The 13,960-nt window shown below is 45.4% G+C and overlaps 1 pseudogene; it reads right to left on the bottom strand.

The window, feature by feature from the left end:
• Window positions 1–1,100: 1,100 nt before the first annotated feature.
• Window positions 1,101–13,960, bottom strand: part of LOC123482084 — a 76,051-nt pseudogene continuing 63,191 nt past the window's right edge.

Raw genomic sequence — 13,960 nt, 5'->3', positions numbered from 1 at the left:
GTGTCCTTTAGTAGTGGTTTTTGCAGCAAGACATGAAGGCCTGATGCACACAGTCTCCTCGGAACAGTTGATGCTGAGATGTGTCTGTTACTTGAACTGCAATTTGGGCTGCAATTCTGAGGCTGGTAACTCTAATGAACTATCCTCTGCAGCAGAGGTAACTCTGGGTCTTCCATTCCTGTGGCGGTCCTCATGAAAGCAGCATCACAGTGCGATGGTTTTTGCGACACATAAAGAAACTCAGAAGATAAAGTAATGATGGACTGTATTTCCTTTGCTTATTTGAGCTGTTTTGACATAATATGGATTTTGGTCCCCCCCCCCCCCACACACACCTTGTCACAACACAGCTTGGTCCCTCCCCCCACCCCCCACACACACCTTGTCACAACACAGCTGATTTGCTCAAACGCATTAAGAAGGAAATAAATTCCACAAATTAACTTTTAAGAAGGCACACCTGTTAATTGAAATTATTCCAGGTGACTACCTGATTTGAAGCTGGCTGAGAGAATGCCAAGAGTGACAAAGTGTCATCAAATAACATATATTTTGATTTGTTTAACACTTTTTTGGTTACTCCATGATTCCATATGTGTTATTTCATAGTTTTGATGTCTTCACTATTATTCTACGATGTAGAAAATAGTAAAAATAAAGAAAAACCCTTGAATGAGTAGGCGTTCTAAAACTTTTAACCGGTAGTGTATGTTAAAATAAAAAACATCAAATGTTTATGAAGAGACAACATCACCAATATCGCTGACTGACCAAGGTTACAACACATGTTTTAAACCGTCCACAGGACACCCTGGTTAACACTGATAACAACAGAGAGAGACAAGAACACACAACAAACTCACTAAGACAGAAGACACAGCTTAACAATGTTGGAAGAGTCGAGAGATTCTGAGCCAAGCTCTGTCGTTCATGAGCAACTGACCAGAGTGAACCAACAGACAGCAGTATCTGTTAAACTTGCCATGAGCCTTTTCCCACTCAGAGGTTAATGGCACAAAAATAACACATATCTCAAGGTGCCATACCCAGCTAAAGAACAGCAAATAACAAGAAACAATTACTTCTGACAAAGAAATGCTTCAATCAAAGTCAAACCTGTTCCAAAGTAAGTGACCATAGTGACCAATGGAGAAAAGCCTTGAGGTGTCACCAAACCACACCAAAGCTACCAGAGTGACAGTGATGCCACTGAGGCCCAGAGCTGGGTAAAGAAAATAAGCTGAGAACTTACTTCTGCCCTTGGTCCCTGTGGGTGGAAGCTGTGGTAGTTGCCGACCTCCTCTCCTGTCAGACATCGGGGGTACTGGTGGGGCTGGTTTGGGCCGATCCGCTGCGGGGGTTAGCCCTAGTGGGGGGGGGGACGACACATAAAGTGGTACAGTCTGGGTGAGTCAGGGATCAGAGGTCATGCACAGAGCTGACCTGTGATTGGTTGGAAGGCCCTGGACAAGCAGAAGGACTACATTTCCCAGCGTGCTTTGCTTTGTTATGTAAGAGGATAGGATGGTTTCAGGCTGCTTGTAGAAACATCAACACATCACAAACAAACTACTACTGTCTACTGGGGTTGCTAATGAACCAAACATGGGAAAAAGATTGTATCAAACACATATATATGTCAGTTCATATATACTGGACATGTTGTGAACAATCATGTCCATGCTCAACCAGGGATGCTGCCATGTTATTGGATCGGTGAAAGCTGGACACAAACAGAAAATTACCTGATCAATTAACTGATCAAGTGAATAACTAACTGCCTTTTACTTTCTGTAGTGTATTTAAAAAAATATATCGATTGAACGTATTCTCAACAGATATTCTTTGTCCCGTAAGACTTTTATTATGTTTTTACAGCATCTGCCAGTTGAGCATGTGTGTCTGCTAAACAAATCTGTATTCAAAAGGGCTTCTGAGAATATGTTTTGAAGTCAGGCTATGTAGAAGCATCCATTTAATACTGTAGCTTGAATTATCACTTAATTTTCTAATGACTAAAAGTTATTGCCCGAAAATGGCTTGTATTGAGGTGTACTGGTACCTTAACCAAACAGAAAAAGGAAGTCGGTGAACTCTAAAGCACATAAACAATTACATTTGGCACATGACATGCTAGAGATAATGTAGCATCAGTAGCAAGGTGATGAATCGCATGTTTCACTCGACCCATCAAGCTGCAAGGAAAGAGTGAGGACAGCACCCATGGGCGTTCGTTCAATGTGGACCAATGCGACCATGCGATCTGACGGTCTACTAAAAAAAATTAGAATAGAAATAAAAACTGGAATAAAGAATGTAATTACTGGATAATGATAGGTCATGTTAGTAAAGAAAGAAAATCACAATGTGGTCCAGCACTACTATACTCAGTCAAAGTACTGTATAAGTAGTGTGTTCCAAAAACGAAAAGAGTTAGTATCTAGTCTACTACCAGTCTGGGATGGGGAAGGAAATGCAGCACCATTCGTTGCTTTAGGGGTGTAAATGATAAAGTGGTGAGCTGGCTGGATGCTGATTGGATGCTGGGTGGGTGGTGGTTGGTTGCAGTGAGACAGGCAGAGAGAGGGGTGGGTGGTGGTTGTTGGTTATTCTTTGGATTGGTGGGGCAGTAGCTATGCAGTGGAGGCTGGTGGGAGGAGAAATCGGAGGATGGGCTCATTTTAATGGCTGCAATGGCAGAAATGGAAAGGTATGAAACACATCAAACGCATGTGTTTGATTCCATCCCATTCACTCCATTCCAGCCATTACAATGAACCCGTCGTCTGATTTAAAATGACACCAGCCTCCTGTAGACGTGTCTGTCTGGTCACCTCGTTAAGGCAGGTGAGGGAGGGGCGGAGCGTCCGGAGGGTAAAGACGGCATGGACCTCATGAGGGCGGAGTCGGGCCGCTCCGTGGACCGCGAGCGGGAGGTGGTGGTGCGCTCTAGCGCGGGGACGCTGGTCAGCTGACCTGGACCTGCTGTGATACTCATGCCTATCAACGGCTCCGTGGTTCCTGCAACACGTTATTGAGAGAAGGGAAGGAAGGAGGGGGGCTCAGTGGAGCTGCTGATGATGATCAGGTGATATGATACAGCAGAGTGCTGCATGGCCTGGGTCCCTGGGCTGGGCCCCAGAGGGACCTGCTGGCACCTACAGTAGAGTAGGAACAGGGCGTAGCAGTGGTATGTGGTGAGACAGGGAGGGACAGGGACAGGGACAGGCAGGGGACAATGTGTCCCTCATCTGTGGTAGGTGACTGAGTGAGTGAGTGGGAGGCCCTTTGGAATGAGATGTGAGAGAATAGTGGAATAGCATGTGTTGGTTGGTTTCCATTCAGCCTACTAGCTTACAATACTCCTGCACGGTACATGCCTGAAGCTGTCGCCGCCCTGCCATTGTAAAATGTAACTGAAATGCAGTTGGAAAAAGACCAAGAAAATATATTTTTGGCACTTTGAGCAGTTTGGAAATAAAATGGAATAAAATGCATTTCACATACAAGTACACAAGAAAATGTACACAGTATCATTATGTACAATAAAAAACAAGAATATTCTGTTGTTTTGTTGTGTGTTGTTCCATAAGCATCTTCATAGGCAGTAAGTGTTATTACCTCTCAATAGCATGTGTATATCTTGAAGATCAGGTCACATCAGTTAGACATATCATTGTCATTGCAAATGCTCATCAAGAAAAATACCTTATTTTGACCAGATGTGGATTATCATCTGACATGAGCGGCATTTGCAAAGTCAAAACACAAAACACTGAGAACACGGTGGCAGCACATTAAAATAGTGAATGTTAATTGAGTGGAAAGTTGTCCAGCAGAGGCTATGCTTCCTGCTTCCTGTTGTAAAGCAGCTAATCGCAACACAGCGTTCGGGTCACTCCTGTTCTACACCAGCCAATCGCAACACAGCCACTTCATCAGCCAGTGAATGACCTTACGTTGCCTGAGACTTTAACGATGGTGACCATCATCATAATCATTAGTGGTCTACGATCCTCAGGTCGTTACGTCCAGGGGATTGATGGCTTTGAACAGTAAAGGAGATGTCAGAATCAAACAACTTGTTAGTTACTAGAGGTGTGTTGTGATGGATACTGTAGTACACCATAGAACCATAGCTCTGCTCTCTCTCGCTCTACCGTTCAGGATATTCCCTTGGGATTTCAACCCAGTCTAAATATTAACTCAAACAGCCCAAGTCTGGCGTGGTTAGTATATACTCTGATAATATTTGCACACCTTTGTTGCACAGTAGAAACATTAAAACTCTAGTTACATCTACTACAGCACCAGTGCTACTGTAACATATATGCATCTATGTAACATCTACACTGTTATTACCTTGCACCACTGCACTACTCCTGCTAAAACTATACATCTACTGAAGTAGCTACAATATGAAGTCCCCCACAATATAGACTTGCCATCTCAACCCTATGGGGCCTGGTCAAAAGCAGTCCACTATAAAGGGAATATGATGCCATTTGGGACACAGACAAATACTTTACTTTCTAGTTCTACAGCCAATCATGTGTGAGGAGCATGGCTTCTATCCAAGGTCACTGTCTAGATCTACTGTGCTGGCAGGGGCCCATTCTCAGGGGCCTCACGGGCCCCAGTGACCACCCGGGGCTCTGAGCCACTCCTCTCTCTCTCTCTGACTCTCCCTCTCTGTTCTCTCTCTCCCCTCTCTCTCTCCCTCTCCCTCTGTCTCTGTCTCTCTCTCTCCTAATCTGTCTGAATATAGCAGAAAGAGAAGACACACAGTTGGGAATGGAAGCGGAAGGGACATTTTATTCTCCTCACCTTTCCTCTGTGACTGCGTGACTGCCATAGGACGTGAGAACCATTAATCTCCCTGCCAATCTACAGACAGACAGAGAGAGAGAGAAGCTATCTGGGCCGCGGCCTCGCTCAGGGAAACTTTGTGACACTTGAATAAAGTCAGTTGCGCTGCCTCAGTTCTGACAACTCATCGTTTTTTTCTGCTGGAGAGAAAATGCACGGCGTGTCGTTTTTGACTGACAGCCAGATGGCAGCGATGGGAGCCCAGGAGGAGCTATTTGCAGCATTACTCCAGGGGGTGCTGAGAGTGTGATGTTGCGTTCCGAATGACACCCTATTCCCTATTTAGTGCACTACATTTTACCAGTTCCCATAGGACTCTGGTCAAAAGTAGTGCACTATATAAGGACTAGGGCATCATTTGGGAGTGCCCGGCTCGGCCCGGCCCGCTGAACTGGCACATCACAACATTGGGCCTGGCACACGCACCTGGGGGAACCTGAACCTGAACCTAGGCCATCATAGTGCTGGCACAGCCTGGGAATGGGGCAAGGCTGAGCTTCCCATACTTAGCACTCTTAGCATAGAGAAAGTCAGTCAGGTCCAGAACAGAAGAGAAACAGACAGACCCTCTGAGAATCAGCATGAGGAGAATGGCTAGGCATAGTTCTCATTCTTGAGATTATAAAAATATCCTTTATTCTAGTGGTATTGACCTTTTCGGCCATATTGGCCTTCATCAGAATGAAAACGACATAGTTTGAAGAGGACATAGAGGGCCAGATCAAATACCAACTGCAGACATACAGTTAACCACTGTTAATAATAATCCAGGCCATCCAAGATGGCGGGGTAATGTTAGAGACAACCATGCATTAATAAAGGTAAGGTAAACAGCCCATTACCACCAGCAGCATCAAAAAGGCCATGTGTCCTTTTGTTTAATGCAGCCCTTATATTACCTGCAGAGCTGAGCATCAGAGCTACCAACCTTTATTTACCCAGATACAAACAGGACACCAGTCATCACCAAAACAACCACTGATGGTAGACTAGTAGGCATGACAACAAAACATCAACAGAGTACGATACGTGTCACAACTGATGTCGAGACACGAGAGCTCGCAGCAGCCTCAATATTACACAGTAATCGGAGGCAGTTGTGTTGTTTATGGGTCTAGTACACAACTTGAGCAGAGCTGTGATGACATGCTCCAGAACCAGATATCACCCAGGATATCACGTGGGGGTTCATCACCTTTTACAATCACATAGAAAAATGTTAATGTCATACAGACGACTACAGAGAAAAAGACCCACAAAATGGCTGACTGTGGATATATACGTAGAGACACTGTAATGTGAATACCTCTTGTAGTCATAGTCGAAGGAAGCAGAGGAGGAGTACGCGCCCTCAGAGTGGGCTCGGGACATCCTAGTGGAGCGCAGTAACCTGACTGCCTCTTCTCGACTGATGTTGGATATGCGGTGGTTGCGGCTGGCGAAAAGAGAGCGGTCAGAGGGAGTCAATGTGTGTTTTAAGAATACCTTAACACCAGGTTGGTCAGGTGTGACAGAGTGAGAGAAGGTCATGAACCTGTGGACGGAACCTGGTTTTCACATGACCCTGGGGACAGTTGGGGACAACTGATGGAAGCGCACCAACTCTCTGTAGACTGTTAAGGGGACAGTTGATGGGGCGCACCAACTCTCTGTAGACTGTTAAGGGGACAGTTGATGGGGGCGCACCAACTCTCTGTAGACTGTTAAGGGGACAGTTGATGGGAGCGCACCAACTCTCTGTACCTCTACTATTCTCTTGTGGTTTGATCCAAACACAACTTCCACCTTGACCGCTGTGGATGGGTAGCCATCATAAGGACTGTATATCAGATATATATGATTCATATACCGTCATATACACTGGTACAACACAGCGTGGACACTGGGCAGGGGGAACTACCTCTGCTGGACAACTCTTCACAAACAGAAAACCACAGGACACATCCATTTCACAGTATTGACAGACTAGTTTCTTTGAGGTATATCTCAAGGTACAATCTAAGATAACAAATACTATTTTGGGTTCCATATAGAATCCTCTGGGGAAAGGGTTCTACATGGAGCCTAATAGGGTTATTCAAAGGGTTCTACTACGGGGACAGCAAAATAACCCTTTTAGATTCTAGATAGCACCTTTTTTTCTACAAAAGGCCACACACTACACTGATGCATATACAGTATATTTGTCCTGGAAGGGAGAAATATATACCTGGCTGCCCACACCACACCACACGTTGTGTCGTCAATGGCATTGGCTTGGGATGTGAAGTGAATAGGTTTGTGTGCCATTGCCATTAAACCAACACAGGTTTGAAGCTTGATAGGCCAGCAGCTTTCTACAGACAGACAGGGGACGGAGTGGAGGGTGGGAGGGAGGGAGGAACATGCACTGTCAGGTAAGGGTCTACCTGGATTCCTTCTGATGATCATCACTAGGTTGACAGCGTCTGGATCGAGGTAGGGTGAGAAAATGGCTGCGAGACATGAAGGGAGAGAACAGAGACATGGTTGGATGGGGCTGAATGGGGAGGGAGGAGAGGGAGAAAGAGAGAGAAGAGACACAGGGAGAGAGAGAGAGATAGTGAGAGAAAGACACGGGGAGAGAGAGAGAGATAGCGAGAGAGAGACATGGGTAGAGAGAGAGAGAGATAGCGAGAGAGAGACATGGGGAGATAGAGAGAGAGACACAGGGAGAGAGAGAGAGATGGAAAGAAAGAGACACAGGGAGAGAGAGAGAGCGAGAGAGAGAGAGGGATGGGAGGAAGAGAGTGAGATAGCAAGAGAGAGACACAGGGAGAGAGAGAGAGAGAGAGAGAGAGAGAGAGACACAGGGAGAGAGAGAGATAGCGAGAGAGAGACACGGGGCAAGAGAGATAGCAAAAGAGAGACACGGGGAGAGGGAGAGAGATAGCGAGAGAGAGACACAGGGATAGAGAGAGAGAGAGAGAGAGAGAGAGAGAGAGAGAGAGAGAGAGAGAGAGAGAGAGAGAGAGAGAGAGAGAGAGAGAGAGAGAGAGAGAGAGAGAGAGAGAGAGACATGGAGAGGGAGAGAGATAGCGAGAGAGAGAGACGGGGGAGAGAGAGAGAGAGAGAGAGAGAGAGAGAGAGAGAGAGAGAGAGAGAGAGAGAGAGAGAGATAGCGAGAGAGACACAGGGAGAGAGAGAGAGAGATAGAGAGAGACATGGGGGAGAGAGATAGCGAGAGAGAGACACAGGGAGAGAGATAGCGAGAGAGAGAGAGACATGGGGAGAGAGAGAGATAATGAGAGAGAGACACAGGGAGGGAGAGAGAGAGGTAGCCAGAGAGAGGGAGGGAGAGAGAGCAATAGCGAGAGAGAGAGAGAGAGACGGGGAGAGAGAGATAGGAGAGAGAGACACAGGAGAGAGAGAGAGATAGCAAGAGAGAGACACAGAGGGAGAGAGAGGATAGAGAGAGCGAAAGAGAGAGAGAGAGAGAATGGGAGAGAGAGAGAGAGAGAGAGAGAGAGAGAGAGAGAGAGAGAGAGAGAAAGGAGAGAGAGAGATAACAAGAGAGAGACACAGGGACCGAGAGAGAGATAGCGAGAGAGAGACATGGAGAGAGAGAGAGAGATAGTGAGAGAGAGACACAGGGAGGGAGAGAGAGCGATAGCGAGAGAGAGACACTGGGAAAGAGAGATAGTGAGAGAGAGACACAGGGAGAGAGAGAGAGATAGCGAGAGAGAGGCACAGGGGGAGAGAGAGAGAGAGAGAGATGACGAGAGAGAGACACAGGAGAGAGAGAGAGAGAGAGAGAGAGAGAGAGAGAGAGACAGGGAGAGGGAGAGAGAGAGAGATAGCGAGAGATAGACACGGGGAGAGAGAGAGATAACAAGAGAGAGACACGGGGACCGAGAGAGAGATAGCGAGAGAGAGACATGGAGAGAGAGAGAGAGAGAGAGAGAGAGAGAGAGAGAGAGATAGCGAGAGAGAGACACGGGGAGGGAGAGAGAGCGATAGCGAGAGAGAGACACTGGGAAAGAGAGATAGTGAGAGAGACACAGGGAGAGGGAGAGAGAGAGAGAGAGAGAGAGAAAGAGAGAGAGAGAGACGGGGAGAGAGAGATAACAAGAGAGAGACACAGGGACCGAGAGAGAGATAGCGAGAGAGAGACATGGAGAGAGAGAGAGAGAGATAGTGAGAGAGAGACACAGGGAGGGAGAGAGAGAGGATAGGAGAGAGAGACACTGGGAAAGAGAGATAGTGAGAGAGAGACACAGGGAGAGAGAGAGAGATAGAGAGAGAGAGACACAGGGGAGAGAGAGAGAGAGAGAGAGAGATGGAGAGAGAGAGAAGGGAAGGGAGAGAGAGAGAGAGAGAGAGAGAGAGAGAGAGAGAGAGAGAGAGAGAGAGAGAGAGAGAGAGAGAGAGAGAGAGAGAGAGAGAGAAGGGAGAGGGAGAGAGAGAGAGAGAGCGAGAGAGAGAACGAGAGAGAGAGATAACAAGAGAGAGAAGGGACCGAGAGAGAGATAGGAGAGAGACATGGAGAGAGAGAGAGAGAGAGAGATAGCGAGAGAGAGACACGGGGAGGGAGAGAGAGAGATAGCGAGAGAGAGACACTGGGAAAGAGAGATAGTGAGAGAGACACAGGGAGAGAGAGAGAGAGAGATAGCGAGAGAGAGACACAGGGAGAGGGCGAGAGAGAGAGAGAGAGAGAGAGAGAGAGAGAGAGAGAGAGAGAGAGAGAGAGAGATAGCGAGAGAGAGACACAGCGAGAGAGAGAGAGAGGGGGTTGGCGGTACAGTGTTGGAGGAGAGAAGGAGAGGATGTTGGTGCAGTCCTTCCTCAGGTTAGAAAACCCATTGCGATGCATGATGAGGCGCTCCTAACTTACTGTTCTGTACTGTAACACACATGCTGCACAGTGGATTCAAACCAAACCTTGTAAGATACTGAACGTTGTTGGTGTTACTGTATGGGATTCACAATCCAATTCAGGAATGGCCCCCTAACTGTCCAAATGTCTGTACATCAATTTCTGCATTAGTTAATAACTTTACAACATAAACTGAAAAACAAACTAAAGTACATTCATATGTTGTTGGATTTCAAAACAAAATAACACAGAGGCAATATAAACAACCTCTCAAAAATGTAAATTCCCCAAAATAATGATGTAAGAAAGTATTATTATTATTATTAGAGATAGACTGGGTCATTTCCAAATGATCTATGAATACATCCCAAATGGCACCCTATTCCCTTTACAGTGCACTACTTTTGACCAGGCCCATAGGGCTATAGTCAAAAGTAGTGCACTTTATAGGGAATAGGGTGCCATTTGGTACACACAATGACTCATTTCCTGTTTCCTAATTTTCAACTGTTTTCAATAAATAACAGCAGTAGTTGATTAAGGAGAAGCTGAAATACAGTCTTAGTGAGCAACTGTCTGTCACACACAATCTAGATAAGTGCATTTCCTGTGTCTGGCCCTGATTTAGACTGCCTCAACCATCCTCGCCTCAGAAATATCAAATCAACTTAATTGGACGATGGGAGGAGGTAAGTAAGTAAGGAGAAGAGAACTGTGCCAAGGCTGAGCTGTATGTCTGAGACGCTGGGCTGGTGTTGGTGCTGTAGCGGGACCTGTCTGGCACTGCCACAGAAACAGTATGACTAGAATGGGAAAGGCCCCTCAGACCACAGCAATTTGACAGTACACTGATGGGTAATGACTTGAGTGGGGTTGTCCATTCTAGAGATTATATTACTATAGTCTCAGGTGTGGTGGAGGAAGGAACATCATAACACCACATGGCCCCAGGCAAACACAGGATGTGTCACAAATGGCACAATATTCCCTACATAGTGCACTACTTTTGACCAAGAATCATAGGGCTCTGGTGAAAAGTAGAACACTCTATAGGGAATAGGGTGCCATATGGGGTACAGCAAAAGGCTCCAGTGAAGAGGAACAGTAGAAGAGACAGTGGTGTTATACTGTAGTTTAGTTCCCTCTCACAGATTAACAGCTGCTATTAAACTCTATTACTACACTCATTAAAGGGTGATTGGAATGTGTTTGGTTCTATGGTCACTGTAATCTATCTAAAGTATATTGGCATGCATTTACATTAGTTATATGGTTTTCTTCCATATATAATTATCTACTAGTAAATTGGCCTGTGTTTAAAATGTAGTTGTATGGGTTGCGTCCCAAATGGCACCCTATTCCCTACATAGCGCACTACTTTGGACCAGAGCCCTGTCCTTATCGTTTCTTATTTCTTATTGTAGTTGCATTGTCCAGAAGGAACCTGCAAGCAAGCATTTTGTTGGACCATGTATACCATGCGTATCCCGTACATTCGACTAATAAAACAGGTTCAAAAGTAGTACACTATATAGGGAATAGGGTGCCATTTGGGATGCAGAATTGTGATTCTAATTAGTCTGAGCGCCGGAGTTAATGAACCCCGCTCAGTATTAATAAGGCAACAGGATTTGAACACAAAGAAGAGAAGAGGTTAGTTTAAGATCCACCGATTGCAGGACAGAGAGGAGATTTGAGTTCATAGGAAGTTTTAGGGAAAGGGACAGGTTGACTTGTGAGCACTTGGTGAGATATCCGTATAGCAGTTCTAGGTGTGAAAGCATCAGGCAGATTAAACAGGTGTATGGTTGTGTAACAGAGGCAGTTCAGTGAAACCACGCTCATGTGATTAGTAACCGTGCCTGAGACCTGAACATTTGGGTTAGCTCCAGAGCTAATGCCTTTAGCTCAGAGGTTAACAGTTACACAGTCTTGTGGCTCGCAGACATCCCGGGTTGGAACCCTGTCAGTCCCAGTTGGTTGTGTTGTCTGCAGGAGCTGGTGTGTGAGGCTGTGTGAGGTTGTGTGGGGCTGTGTTAGGCTGTGTCAAGCTGTGTCAAGCTGTGTGAGACAGGTATATCTACCTGTCAGGTGAGTGGTGGTCATCGGACACACTGCGCCGGTCCACTCTACTGGAGGAGCTGTACTGAGACGACGCGGGGTCAATGTCATAGCCGGGGTCCAGACTTCTGCTGTATACAACAGAATCACCGGATCACCCCCCTAGTACTGTACAGTCACAGTACAAACTCCCCACAGTGTCTCCTAGTGGCTCGGGGATGCACCTACTCACCTTAATGCTATCACTGTCAGTGTGAGTGAGATCCCAGTGCGGTTATTTGGATTAAACATTCTACTATCAAGACAACTATCACAGAGATACCACTTAAAGGACAACCTCTGATATCAGTTGTGGTTCTCAGTTCCCAGTATGGTGCAGTTTGGCACATACTGTTTGTTTTTGTGTAAGGGATACAACTTGGGATGCTGGGCTAGATGGGGGATAAGTGAGGTGGGGGAGTTACCTCTGTGGAGGGGGGACACTGGGAGACCGCGATCGCGCCCGGTTCATATCTGCCGACCGCGAGCAGTGGTTGGATGACATCGCCTGTTCGGGGACAGACAACGTGGAACTATGTAGGTCCCTGCCGTTCTGCCGGTAGTCTGGAGAGAGAGGGGGAAAGAGAGAGACAGAGAGAGAAACAGAAAGAGAGAGACCGAAAGAGAGAGAAACAGAGAGCGAGAGAGAGAGAGAAAAACAGAGAAACAGGGAGAGAAACAGAGAAACAGAGAGAGAGACAGAAACAGAGAGAGAAACAGAGAGAGAGAGAGAGAGATGTCAGAAGTCATTCAGAGACAGACTCATTGTTCTGAGCACAGCCTTTCTAACCTGGTCCCAGATCTGTGTGTACTGTCTTGTCTAGTTGGCAAGGCAGCACAAACTGATCTGGTACCAGGCTACAACCTTTCCTCCCTATTGACCATACACACTGCTGCAAATAACGACCATACTGTCAACGGCAATAAAAGATGGTTTAGCAGTTCACCTAGCATAACAAAAAATATATTTAGGTTTCTTAACATTCATTTTCAGAGGATTCTTTCAAACTTTTCAGAAGTTGGACACAGTGGCATAATGGTTGATGGATTTCAATTTTCAAAATGCTGAGGCTCTCTATATTCAAATAAATGAGGGCTTGGTCTCAAATCGATGTTCATGTGATTCAAGTCATTGCGGTTAACATTTTTGCATTAAACATGAAAATAGCTTTCAAAAAATCAGAAACATTATAATGACTTTTCCCTGCTAGACTGATTAGTCCATAGAACTTGAATGAGTTAATTATTCAATAATCATCCATGGCCAGGAGCCATGGTTAAGGTCAACGCTTTGCACTATTAACGTTGATTAATATTCAATAGAGTGTATAGCACATTAAAATGAGATAAACGTAACTGTGAATCAAAGGTAGGATTAGGAAGGAAACACAAGACATTATGAAATATGAGAGGAAAAGTTCACCTTCACAGCTACTTTTGTACTTTTATACTTTTATAAATTATCTCCAGATCATTTGATTTTCTCTTAGAAATATGTTTGAAAGTGAGTTTGCTGCATTGTGAAACCTGAATTCCTTAAAATTATGCAAAGAAGGAACCCTGTTAACATAAAAGGACAGTATTATGTGCATGAATATTATGTTTAAATGATTCACAATCAAGTCCTGCATAACACTACAGCATACATATTTACTATAGTGGAAACAATAGAGAAACATTAAACCAATTCCACCTGACATCATTACATTTCACTATCTAACATCTGCGGTCTCTAACGATCAGCAGCCCAACACTGGGCTAGCTAAGTACCCAGCTCTGCAATCAGCTTGCCTTGCGTGCACAACCCAAATGTAATTCATTGGTTCTCTTGACAAGCCACTTCACACATGACTAGAAACTGTGTGTTAAGCATATATATATAGAGGAGAAAACCTCAGATCTTAATTAACAGGACATAACCAGCAGAGAAGAGTGACTGCATCACAGCTTCACTTTGTTAAAACCACAGCAGTGACATCTCATTTCAGGGAGAAGAGAAACTACTAAAAGAGACAAGAGGACAAAACCAATCAATATTTTATTCCTGTGAAAATGTATCATTTCTTCTCCCTTAGTATAGTATCAGTAGTTTGATATGGAGAAGATAGGAGGAAAGGGGATTAGCAAAAATCTCTGGGAAACAAGGGTGGAGGGAAG

The sequence above is a fragment of the Coregonus clupeaformis genome, chromosome 28 (genome assembly GCF_020615455.1).
Source record: "Coregonus clupeaformis isolate EN_2021a chromosome 28, ASM2061545v1, whole genome shotgun sequence".
Taxonomy (NCBI): Eukaryota; Metazoa; Chordata; class Actinopteri; order Salmoniformes; family Salmonidae; genus Coregonus; species Coregonus clupeaformis.
This window is presented reverse-complemented; position numbering and strand designations above follow the sequence as displayed.